The sequence below is a fragment of the Lissotriton vulgaris genome, unplaced genomic scaffold (assembly GCF_964263255.1).
Source record: "Lissotriton vulgaris unplaced genomic scaffold, aLisVul1.2 SCAFFOLD_359, whole genome shotgun sequence".
In the NCBI taxonomy this organism is placed as follows: Eukaryota; Metazoa; Chordata; class Amphibia; order Caudata; family Salamandridae; genus Lissotriton; species Lissotriton vulgaris.
The window spans coordinates 297243-310603 of record NW_028248520.1 but is presented as its reverse complement, the minus strand read 5'-3'; positions in this window follow the sequence as shown (position 1 = coordinate 310603).

Below are 13361 nucleotides of genomic sequence, written 5' to 3'. Positions count from 1 at the left end.
GTATGCCCTGCACCAACCCTTTACCCCGACTGATCCCTTTTAACCTTGATAACAATAGCATCAAACGACATTCCTCCTCTCTTCCAACACCCCAGACGCCATTATGGGTCTCGTCCTTTTGAAACACTTCCATTCGACTATCAGATTCTCACCAGACGGAGTGCGTGTCATCCTGTATGACAACCCCCAGCACGATAGAGAGAACCCTTCTCAGCACATGTTTCCCATCTCCGAGACTGACGCATCCCTACTGGACACTTTGCCATCACACTTATGGGCTAGGGCTGATTCAGACGCAGGACGAATGATGATTGACCCAGTACACGTAACAATACGACAGGACGCAACCCTACCGAAAGTACCGCAGTACAAAATACCGCCAGAGGGTGGGAAGGCACTGACAGAGATCATACACTCTTTGGTAGAGGCAGGGGTGGTGAGGAAGTAGCGAGCAACGTTTATAACAGTCCCATACTACCGATTGTAAAGCGACAGGGAGAGGGAAACGGAAGGCCTACCGCTTCATCATTGACCTGCGGGAGATAAACAAAATCGTAGTGACACAATACCCGGTGGTTTCCGGCATCACGACAATTTTGACTTTAATCCCCTCCACTGCCACCACCTTCGCCGTAATTGACCTCAAAAACACATTCTTTTCCATACCCATCCACAAGGACAGCCGCTATCTATTTGGATTCACCCTAAACTCCAGTTCATACAGATTTTGCAGAGCACCTCAGGGGTACACAGAGAGCCCAATCATCTATAGCCAGGCTCTTAAAAGACAGTTGGATGCCATACAATTGCCAGATGGAGTGGCCTTAATACAATACGTAGATGACAACCTTCTAGCAGCAGACACCATACCAACAGCCGTCACAGCCACCATCAAACTACATTCAAGGGACCTATTTGGGTCACCCTTTATCAAAAGAAGGGAGGAAACTCACACCTGACAGGATCCAGACAATTCTAGACACCCCTGTCCCCAAAGATCAGAAGCAAGTCCGCTCTTTGATAGGTCTCACCTCATTTTGTCGACAGTGGTTACCGAACTTTAGCCTCATTGTCAAACCCCTTCTCTCCCTCCTAGCTAAAGACATCCCATCACCTCTCCCCTGGACCCCCGAATGCCAGTCAGCCTTTAAAGAACTACGCAATGCCCTTTGTTCAGCGCCTGTCCTAGGAACCCCAGGATACTCCAAACCATTCTTCCTCTACACGCACGAGAGGGAAGGATGTGCATTGTCTGTCCTAAAACAATTAATTGGTCACAAACAACGCCTTTGTGCATATTTCTCTTCCACCCTCGATCCAGTAGCCAGAGCGCTGCCAGCGTGCCTGCGTGCTGTGGAAGCTACAGCTCTATCGATATGCCAGAGCGAAGGAATAGTGCTCTCCAATCCAGTCACTGTTTTAGTACCCCATGCAGTCTATACACTACTAAACCAGACCAAAACCCAACACTTGACTAGCGTCCGACTGACAGGATATGAGTTGACCCTGCCAGCACCACACATTACCCTAAAGCGATGCACCACACTCAATCCAGCCACACTGTTACCCCTACCCGAAAATGATCCTAGCGTGACTACATTACACAACTATGTGACACTAACCGATGAACAAACCAAGAGTAGAATAGATCTCAGAGACACCGCCTTTCTAGAACCAGATGGGGAACTATGGGTGGATGTTTCCTGCCTCAAACTCCAAGACGGCACCACCTCAGCTGCATACCTTTCTGGAAACAGCCGTATTCCCCAACGTTCAGCCCAGGCTGCAGAACTCAATGCCCTCACACTAGCATGTATCTTAGCACCTGACACAACAGTTAACATATACACCGACAGCCAATATGCATTCGGGGTGGTTCACCATTTTGGGATCTTATGGAAGGAAAGAGGGTTCCTGACTTCAAACGGTACACCCATCCTGCATGGAGATCTAGTCTCCGCCTTGACGCAGGCAGTCTTCCTCCACAAGAAGTTAGCAGTGCTAAAATGCCAAGCACATAGAAAAGTGACTGATCTCATTGGACAGTGAAATGCACTAGCAGACGTTACTGCCTAAGCCACGGCAGGAGACAGAACTACAACACAAATGTATGTGACCAAGTCACAAGCTGAACAATGGACTGACGCTAGGACCACTGTAAGGGCCATACAGAATACAGGCACACAAGACAAACTGACCGAGTGGGAAAAGGTGGGACTAAAAGACGAGGAAGATTGCTGGAGAACTAAAGACGGAAATAAATGGCTGTTACCCAATGCCTACCTCATCCCCATATTGACAATGGCACATTTACCAGCACACATAGGCTCCACTACCATGATTGAACTAATCACCAGAGTATGGCATAATGTCAAGATAGCAGAATCTGCAAAGCGCCTAGTACAACAATGTATAGTCTGTCTACAACACAACCCAGGGAAGGGGACAGTAGTACCACGGGGAGGGTTTGAAATCCCTGACCACCCATTTGAAGTCCTTCAAATGGATTACATCCAACTAGAGAGATGCCATGGCCTAAAATATGCCCTGGTGGTTGTGTGTGCTTTTAGCAAATGGGTGGAGGCATATCCCACCCGCGACAATACCGCCTTAGCCACTGCAAAAGTATTGCTGAAAGAATTCTTCCCCCGATACGGCCTTTGCAGAATTTTATGGAGCGACAACGGCCCCAACTTCATAGTCGAGGTGATACAGAACATACTGAGAGGGTTGGGGGTAAAACAAAAGTTCCATGCTGTCTTCCACCCCAATCAGCGGGACTGGTAGAGAGACACAATGCAGCATTGAAACTAAAACTAGCCAAAATAGTTGCCACAAACGGGTTGAAATTGCCCGACGCCCTTCCATTGGCATTGCTATCAATACACTCCACCCCAAGCAAACACAGACTGCCCCCGTATGAGGTGGTCTTCGGCAGGCCTATGAGCATTTGGGCGGCACCAAGACCCACCTCCATTAACGATGTCCCGAACATATTAAATGTTGGATTATTTGCATCAATTGACAACAGGTGCAGCAAGCCTTGCCTGACGTATCCAGGGGCCCGGGACATGAAATAAAACCAGGCGACCATGTATTGATTTGCAACATCCAAAGAACAAAGACTGTGGAGGTGGACGGGCCCCTGGCAAGTCCTGATCACCACCCGAACTGCCCTCCAAGTGGAAGGAAAATGAAATTGGCTGCACGCTCATCATTGCAAGCGAGTCCCACCAACCCTGGCAACCTGTGAAGGGGTGAAGGTGCAAGAGGAAGTACTCGCAAAGAACCGACCAGCTCTGAGTTGCTACCCACAAGAAGACACCCTCAAACTATCAGAATTTCCCGACCCCACGGTGCCATCCAAGAAAGGGTACAACCTAAGATTGACGAAAGGAGGGAGCTCCAACGACCAGGCCACTAACTGAGTCAAGGTCTCAGATTGGTAGCACAGTCAAACAACGCTACCAGGAAAGCGCCAGACAAAAGTCTGTGGTCCTAACAGTTGTTGAGCTCCTCGAAGATGATGGAAGAAACTGAACACCTGCAAAGCCACAGCAAAGACACCAAGACTGGTAACTTGCACAACACAAAGACAATTGCATTTGTAGCCGCATTTCTCACCTGTCTCCTGCTAATGGTCGCACTCTGGATCATTGAAGAGAATGCACCCGCATACAGAACATTGTCACACACCATGCAACCAATCACCAAGAAAGAACACTACCTGGTATCACTACCGCCACATCTCTGAGAACGACGCAAAGAATTCTGGAATAATTATTTCGTGCAGATGTTGCACCAGCACAATCTTGCCACCAATGCTACCAACTGTTGGGTCTGTGGGCTGTTACCACATGCCACCGAACATTCCATCCCTTTCATCCCTTCGCCCTTTTCTATTCTCAGATCTTGCCTTGCCTGGATGATGCTCCTACAAGAAAGTTACAAAGACAATGCCACTTCCGACGGAACAATCGCCCAGTTCTACGACGAATTCTGGTGAAACAAAACAGGAAGAACAGCCACCCCCTTCTGCCCTAACACCTCCAATGCGACATTCCCGATGAATGTCCCCTCCAAAGAACGAGTGGAAATGCAAGTGTTCAATAATCCTAACAGAGCCACATTTTCCTACCTGAAGAAAAGAACTGCTGCAACACTGACTGTGACCCTATCTGTGGTGAATGTCTCTGGCCTTGTATGCATTGAAGGCCGTGGGACTAAGAATGTGGGTCACAGCACCTGTAGCATTGTAAGGGCTTTGAACACTGCCAACCCTCATGCACTTGTTGCATCAACCAATATGTACTTTGTTTGTGGAACCAAAGCCTACACCTGGCTCCCAAGAAACTGGGGGGGCATGTGCTACATCGCCTTTGTTTTGCCACCAACCTACACAGCCCCTGCAGAGCATCATCGAGAAAAGCACTCTAAAGACACTGATCAAGCAGACTCTGCCGCATCACAGTTCCTCAACGCAGCAAAAGGGCTCGTCCCGCTATGGGATCCGATGGCAAACAGCCGAGCCATCAGACATCTGTCTTTAGCGGTAGAGACCGCCCTGAACGTCACTGCTGGTATCCTCACCAACAATACTGCTGAGCTCCAAGCGGTCCGTCTGGTTGCCCTGTAAAATTGCATGGTCCTGGACGTGATACTAGCGGACCTTGGGGGAGCATGCCGCATCATCGGTGCTAGCTGCTGTGTATACATTCCTGATAATTCACCTTCTGTCTATGAAGCAATCGAACATCTCCATAGACTATCTTCAGAAACTCATCAAGGATCAGGGACTTGGAAGGAAGTTGGCTTTGGGGCATCTTGAAGGAGTGGGGTTGGAAAATATCAATGATTCTCCTGGTCACAGTATTGACAATATGTGGTTGTTGTTTAATTATACACTGTATACCACCTTTGTGTTCTCTTTGCATAACTACCTTGCACCCTAAGACTATGGACACTCAGCTAACAAAAATGAGAGTAATGTATGATCAAGAGATACAGGACATTATGGAGATCGAAATAGACTGACAAGCTGGCTAGTTATGGTCAAAGGGGCGACTGTTAAAAGCAAAATGACAATCGTGAACATTACCTGCGCCATCTTGTCGGGTGGAAATTTCTATGTGCACATAAGCTGAAGTCATTTTAAACTATCACACCCATTTTGTACTCTGTTGGTCACCTTTGTTTCACCCTGCCCTTACTAGCATCCCTCTGACCCTCTGACCGACCTGGTATGTGTGCTGGGGGCTATAAACTCTATTGCCACGACAAACCTCAGCACCACTTGCTGCCACAAACTCGTTTTTCCTCTCATCTCTATTTACAGGCAAACCCTTGGACACTCTACCTCTCACTGCACCTAGTTACCCAAACAGGTTCCAAATACCAAAAAGGCTCTTGCAAACATGATTTATTGCACTGCAAACAGCAAGACTTGTTTTTACCAACAATGGGACCTGTTTTTATCAACAGAACGGATTCTTAGATCTGTCCGGTCTTGCATGTTTTTGGCCCTGAAGCAAGGTCCAGCTGCAAGATAAGATTGTCTGTTTGACCTGGGTGGAAGAGAATTACTGTTGGGCTTGTGTGGCAACCTGCCCGGTCCAGGGACTCCAAGCTTGTGTAACCATGTTGATGAAACAAATGCATTGTGTGAAACCTGTATAAAAGGAAGAGCCAAAAGAGTTATCAGCAGAGCACCTCCCTCAGACATCCCGGTGTCTGCAGTTGACGTGGTCTCCTCATGAGAAATAACCCTTTTTCTTGTCTTTCAGTTTCCAGCGCTTGCCTCTTTATTTTGATAGAGAACCCAAAGTAAATTAGAGGTGGAACCCTGCACCGGGCAGCATTGAGGGTCGTGGAAGACTCGCTGCCTTTCACAGTTACTGCAACAGAAACCCACTTTCCTACAACGCAGATGGCGTTCTTTTAGTCAGTAAACCCAATATAGGTCTACAAGGGCTCCTTAATAAACAGAGAGGACACAGAAATTAACAAACTGGAATTTAATGTAAACAAACCCAAAGAGCTCACAATCAGGAAAAGGCTGAAGAAAACTAGTCTCTGATACATAAATAACAATCAATTTACACAAGTGTCAGAATATAATACTTGGGCCTAATAATTGACACAAGGCACCTTCGCAAAGCTCAAAGAACAAGTCAAAACTAAAATTGGTGCACTGGTCTCAGTCTTTCTTACCTTGCACAAGTTGCTGTGGGGTCATATACTACTGCCCTTGTTGAAGGTGATCGATCAGCACAGAGTTACTGCCAAGTATTTCATAGGGTTACGAATCACTCTGCAGCCGTAAAATAAAGCCTCTGGAATCAATTAACATAATGCATAAAGGAACATTTTCTCACAAGCAAAAAACACATCACCAGTGGAATTTAGACTAGAATTGGGTGTCTTTAAGGAAGCTATTCAAAAGAAAGACTTTTGCAAAAAAAAAAAATGTGCTTGCAAGTTAGGAGCCTAAAGAGAGCATACTTAATCACTCAATCTGGGCTGGATTATCTGGTACCATTCGGAAAGCACCTCAGTCTACTTACAAAAATGCTTGAATAACTTGCAAATTCCTAATCTTTTGGGGAGTTTTAGAAGCTCCTTAGGAGAACCCTGCCGCCGTTCTCATACACCCCAGATAAAATCCTCGTGGAAAAGCGGCCATATGCATGGATCGATACAAACAGCTGTCATTCTCCCTGTCACCAGCAGTATTCGAATGTGTAAATAAAAAAGACTTTGATGGCATATTGCTGGACTTTGCTCCAAGATGAACAGTCACAGGTGCTGAAAGAGTGCAGATGGTGTAAACAAGCGCAGGCACCCATTCTGCGCGTGATCTGCCTTCTGCGCGTGATCTCCACTTACTCCCTTCACACCACCCGAAGTCACGTCTCATTCCAATCCATGACCCGTTCAGTTCTTCATCCACTTTTTCACTTCTCTTCTCGCATCCTCCCCTGTATCACTAGGCATTACACTCATGTCTCCAGCCCCCTCATCATTCACTATTCCCTCCCCGAGGGATGGGTGCGCCTTTCAGTGACTCCCCCACCCCTCCGTCCAATAGCAGGACCTGTCGGCCTGCCTTCCTATTGACCTCCTGGAATAAGGTTGTACATTAAGTTTTATTTTTACTCACTGTGTAGTACTGAACACTTAGGTCCTGAAGAATTGCCACTGGAGCAAGAAACATGTTGACCTGACCAGAGGGTCGTAGATATCCTGTAGAGTACACTTCTTAGCATATATCTCCCCTCCCACCATTTTAACCAAGGGTGTCAGCCACACTAATAAAATTCCTTGTGGACTGACCCACCTTTTATATTCACCACCACTTCACGACTACACCTTCACTTGCCCTCTCACCCACACGCACCATATGGCCGGAACAAAAGATCTCTGATAAAGAGCCCCTTTACGGGTGCCCGTCAGACATTGCAGCGCCAGTCTGACGAGGAGCAGAACCCATATGATGAAGCATGACATCTAGCTTGCTAGGTGTGTGAGGGTTTTAGTTCCGAAAAGGGAAATGCCCTTTTCCCTTTTTTCCTTTCCTTTATGCTGCACACACTCTTGTCTCTTACACTCTTGTCGGGGAACTTTGTACACTTCTTGTGTTACTCGTCGTCCGGACATGTACACTGGACCCCGTTAAATATTGTCCGCACACGGTTCCCCCTGTTGTTGAAGAAAAAACCCATTGAAATCAGTCAAGAAAGTCAGCCATGTTCTGATATCTGCCCAAACCCCATGGAGATCCGGACCCTGTGATGTGGTAAGACTGCACCAGACATGACCATGCCGAGCCGTCTGCAGAACGTCCATCCTGCCCTCAACACCCTGCACGCAAAGTTCAGGAAACCCAACAGTTGTTGCCCTGCCCTCAACGTGATTCCCTTTTCCCCAATTGCCCACAACAGGCAAGCTTTTATTTCTGTCACCTTCGTGTCGGGGAGCCGAGCTATCCACTGAACCGAATCTAGCTTGAGTCCCAAGAAAGTCAGCCTACAGCTGGGCCCAGCTGTTTTTCAGGCGCCAGAGGGACTCCAAAACAATGTGTCATCTCTTGAAACTGTGGCAGCGCCCTGCCACAGTTCCCCGAATGTGCCTGTCTCAAAAAGAGGAAGTCATTGAGGTAGTGAGAAACTTCCCGGTGCCCACTAATCTGAATAAAAGCCCATTGTAAGAATGTACTAAACATTTTGAAAAAAGCAGGCAGGAAATAGCAAAACTCATGGGCAGCACCTTGTCAACGTAGATGGCACCAGCAGATTGCATCCCCAGGAGGGAGAAATCCGCCGGGTGTATGGGCAGCAGGTGGAAGGCCGATTTCACGTCGCACTCCACCATTTCCGCCCCCGGCCCACACACCCGCACAAGGCGGACCGCATCATCCACAGAGGCATAGAGTGCTCTCGAGCCTGCTTCAGCGATGAAATCGTTCACAGACTGCCCTTCAGGCCAAAAGAGGTGATGTATCATGCAAAACTCACCCTGCTCCTTTTTTGGCACCACTCCCAATGGGGAGATGATCAAGTCGTCTACGGGCCAGTCAACAAATGGCCCGCTATCCTGCCTTCGCCGACCTTCTTTTTCAGCTTGGCAGCCCCCACCTCCGGCAATTCCTTGGCAGATTTCAATTTGTCTACCCATCTCCTCTCCTTAGGGCCCTGATACCCACACAAAGGCCTCCGTTAAACCCCACTGTATCTTCAAAGCCGCCTCCCTGTCGGGGTAACACAAGAGCCAAGGGTCCATCGCCTCAACCTTAACTGGTGTAGGAGCCCTTCTGCTCAGTCTGTCCCCTCCCTTTCATGGCCCGCCACTGTTATGAAGGCATGGCCAAGGTAAAGCAGTGGGTAAGGGCATGTCGCCCTCCACACTAGGAGCACTCATGTTATTGGTTATTTGTAGAGTGCACGTACACCCAAGGGTTTCATGGCGCTAATGTCTGAGGTCGTGAGATAATCCCTAATCATAGGCTTGTTTGAATAACCATGTTTTTAGTGATTTTCTGAAGACCAAGAGGCTGTCGCATTTCCTGAGTGGGGTAGGGAGGGAATTCCACAGAACAGCCGCTAAGTGAGAGAAGCAACTTCCTCCTTGCTTCTTCCTTTTGAAGGAGGGGATGGTCAGCAAGTTCAGGTGTGCTGAGCATAGGTTGCGTTTTGGTTTATGTGCAGTTAGCAACTGTCTGATAAATTTTGGGCCTTTTCCGTGTAGAACTTTAAATACAGTGCACCCCGTTTGAAAGCTGATCCTTTGGGCTATTGGTAGCCAATGGAGTTTTTCCAGACTTGGTCGGGCTGACTGCCATTTGGGCTGTTTGCATAACAGCCTCGCCGCCTGATTTTGAACCATCTGCAACTGTTTCAATGCACCGACTGGGAGCCCAAGATAAATGGCATTAGAAAAATCAAGGCGAGAGAGTACTAGGGTGATTATTACCTGCACTAGTGCTGAGTGGGTGAGAAAATGCGCAATTTTCCTGATTTTCCGTAGTTGGAAGAAGCTAGATGAAACAATGGCTCCCACTTGGCCTTTGAATGAGAGGTCGGCGTTTAGTGTAACCCCCAGACTTTTTACTTTCTGAGATGCTATAGGCGGGGAGACCAAATTTGAAGGCCAAAAATGTGGACCCCAGCTGAGCTCGCTCTTCCCAGGCAAAATTAGTTCTGTTTTGCCTGGGTTGAGCTTAAGGTGGTTTAAGTCCATCCATTTTTGTATGAGTGACATCGTTGTCTGAAACTCGCTGACAGCATCCGATGTATTCAAGGGGAATATTAGCTGTAAATCGTCAGCATAGTTAAAAATGGTAACTTTCTGAGTTTTTAATAAGTATAATAACGGTCTCAGATATAGGTTGAATAAAAGTGGTGAGAGTGACGAGCCCTGTGGCCCTCCACAGAATGAGGGTAGTTTGTGGGCTGTGAAGGTGCCAAGTCTCACAGACTGCGTCCGATCAGTAATAAAAGACGCTATCCAACCAAGCGCTGAGCCCCTAATGCCGGCCTGCTCAACACGGTTTAACAAGATGTTATAGTCGACCGTGTCGAACGCGGCCGACAAATCAAGCAGCACCAGCGCCTGGTGGATATCTTTGTCTGAGTTGGCTTTGATTGTATCCTGAACTGCGAGGATCACTGTTTCAGTGGAGTGAGCTGGGCGGAACCCTGCCTGGTTAGGTTCCAAGAAGTCTGATTGCTCTATAAAATTTGATAAACATCTGGACACATGGGCCTCGAGAAGTTTAGACAGGAACGGGAGGAGTAAAATAGGCCTGTATTTTGCTGTGTCGAAAGGATCGGTCCCTGGCTTCTTTAGAAGTGGGACAAGCGTGGCTGCTTTAAATTTACCAGGCACCTTACCCTGTAACAGAGATTCGTTCAGAAGTGAGAGGATGCTGGTAGGGAAAGCTAAACATACCTCTTTCAAAATATGTGGGGGGCAGCTATCATCCGACGATCCGGATTTGACCCTTGCTATGAGTTCTGATAGCATATTTAGGTCAATAAGGGGAATAGCGTCCAGGGTGTAAGGGTTGATGCAAATGTCATCCAACACTTCTCCGTTGAGTGAGCTAGAAATACTCCTTTTTATGGTGGTTATTTTATCTATGAAGAACGAGTTGAGTGAGTTGCAGAACTTCTGAGTAGGTACCTGGGGAGGGGCAGTTCTGTCACGGTTACAGAGGTCGTTCACTATCTTGAAGATGTCTTTGACCGGATTTTGGGAATTAAGAATCTTCCCAGAGAAATATTCAGCTTTATTTTTTATGATAGTTTTTAAATACTCTCTGCGGGCCGTAATATATACGCCCTTATGTTGCTGACAGTAATTCGCTCTCCACGCTCTCTCTTTCTGGCGTAATTCCAGTTTGAGTTTTCTTAATTCAGGGCTGAACCATTTGTGAGCATCTATGGCGCGTGTGCGAGAAAACTTGACTACTGGGGCATGTATGTCCGCAGCCTCTGATAACCACTCTGTGATCTTTTTTTCCATGCTATCTGGTACATTACCTAGGCATGGTTGCGTGGATTTCAGAGTTTCTAAGAAATCCGTGGTATTTATAGAGTTCCATTTTCTAGTTATACCTCCTACCTTGAATGATGGTTTAATATGGCTTTCCATAATAATAGTAAACTGCATTATATGGTGGTCAGACCAGATACAAGGGGTAATGGCCAGGGTTGGAAGTGATAAGTTGTGAGACCAAATTTGGTCTGGTGCATGGTCTTTTACATGAGTGGGATCGGAGATGTGTTCGGTCAAGTTGAGGTTCACTAGTAGTTCCTGTAGTTTGACTGCCTGAGGACCACCTGCATCATTATCAAACCAGTAATTCAGACCCCCTACAATGAGGACTTTCGGATAGTTAACTACCAGGGGGGCAATCTAGTCAAGTCAAGTCAAGTCATAACACTTATATAGCGCACTACATACCCAGAGGGTTTCAAGGCGCTTAGGAAGGGGAGGTGGATTATTTGTCAAATATCCACGTTTTAAGCTGCTTTCTGAACGCTAGGTGATTCTGGGTGAGGCGAAGGTAAGCGGGGAGTGAGTTCCATGTTTTGGCAGCCAGGTATGAGAAGGATCTGCCTCCCATGGTGGTCTTGTTGATGCGAGGTACAGTGGCGAAGGCTTGGCTGGAAGAGCGCAGTTGGCGGGAGGGGGTGTAGAAGGACAGTCGAGAGTTGAGGCAATCTGGTCCGATGTCGTAGAGTGATTTGTGTGCGTGGGTAAGCAGTCGGAAAGTAATCCTCTTATTGACGGGTAGCCAGTGGAGGTCTTTAAGGTGACCAGAGATGTGTTCGTTGCGTGGGATGTCTAATATGAGCCTGGCTGAGGCGTTTTGTATTCGTTGTAGTTTCTTCTGGAGTTTAGCGGTGGTACCTGCGTAGAGGGTGTTTCCGTAGTCCAGTCGGCTCGTGACTAGAGCGTGGGTGACTGTTTTCCTTGTTTCGGGGGGGATCCAGCGAAATGTTTTTCTGAGCATGCGAAGAATGTTAAAGCAGGAAAAGGATACGGCGCTGACTTGTCTGTTCATTGAGAGTGAAGAATCCAGGATGACGCCAAGGTTCCGTGCGTGGTCTGTCGGGATGGGTGCATTTCCGAGGGCTTCCGGCCACCAGGAGTCGTCCCATGCAGAGGGTGATTTACCTAAGATGAGGACTTCTGTTTTGTCTGAGTTCAGTTTCAGACGGCTTTGTTTCATCCATTCGGCGACTTCTTTCATTCCTTCGTGTAGGTTAGTTTTGGCGGTGCTGGGGTCCTTGGTGAGAGATAGGATCAGTTGAGTGTCATCCGCGTAAGAGATGATGTTGAGGTTGTGTTGGCGGGCGATGGCCGCGAGGGGGCTCATGTATACGTTGAAGAGGGTGGGACTGAGTGAGGATCCTTGTGGTACGCCGCAGATGATTTCAGAGGCCTCGGACTTGAATGGTGGGAGGCGGACTCTCTGGGTTCTTCCGGTGAGGAACGAGGTGATCCATTCCAGTGCCTTTCCTTGGATTCCGATGTTTCTGAGGCGTTGTAAAAGGGTGCTGTGGCAGACTGTGTCGAAGGCTGCAGAGAGGTCGAGGAGGATGAGGGCGACTGTGTCTCCATTGTCCAGTAGAGTTCGAATGTCGTCTGTTGCTGCGATGAGTGCGGTCTCAGTGCTGTGTTTGGCTCGGAAGCCAGATTGTGAGGGGTCGAGTGATTTGTTGGCTTCGAGGAAGGCGGAGAGCTGGTTGTTGACAGCTTTCTCGATGACTTTGGCCGGGAATGGAAGAAGTGAGATGGGGCGGTAGTTTTTGAGTTCGGTGGGGTCTGCTGTTGGTTTTTTCAGAAGGGCGGTGAGTTCAGCGTGTTTCCAGTCTTCTGGGAAGGTAGCGGAGTTGAAGGAGCAGTTGATGACGTCTCGGAGGTGCGGAGCTATGACGGAGTCTGCTTTGTTGAAGATGTGGTGGGGGCATGGGTCTGTGGGGGATCCAGAGTGGATGGAATTCATCAGGCGGATGGTGTCCTCAGTGGAGATTGGGTTCCAGGCGTTAAGGGTGTTAACGGGGGGAGGATGGTCAGCTGATGGTAGGGTGGGTTGCCTTCCGGGTTGGTTGTCAAAGCTGTTGTGGATGTCAGCAATCTTGTTGTGGAAAAAAGAGGCTAGGGAATCGCAGAGGGTTTGAGAGGGGGTGATGTCGTTGGAGTTGGCCGAGGGGTTGGAAAATTCCTTGACGATGTTGAAAAGTTCCTTGCTGTTGTGGGCGTTGTTGTCAAGTCGATCTTTGAATGCTGTTTTCTTGGCTTTTCGGATCAGTTGGTGGTGAGTACGGATGGCGCTTTTGAAGGCGTCCTTGTTG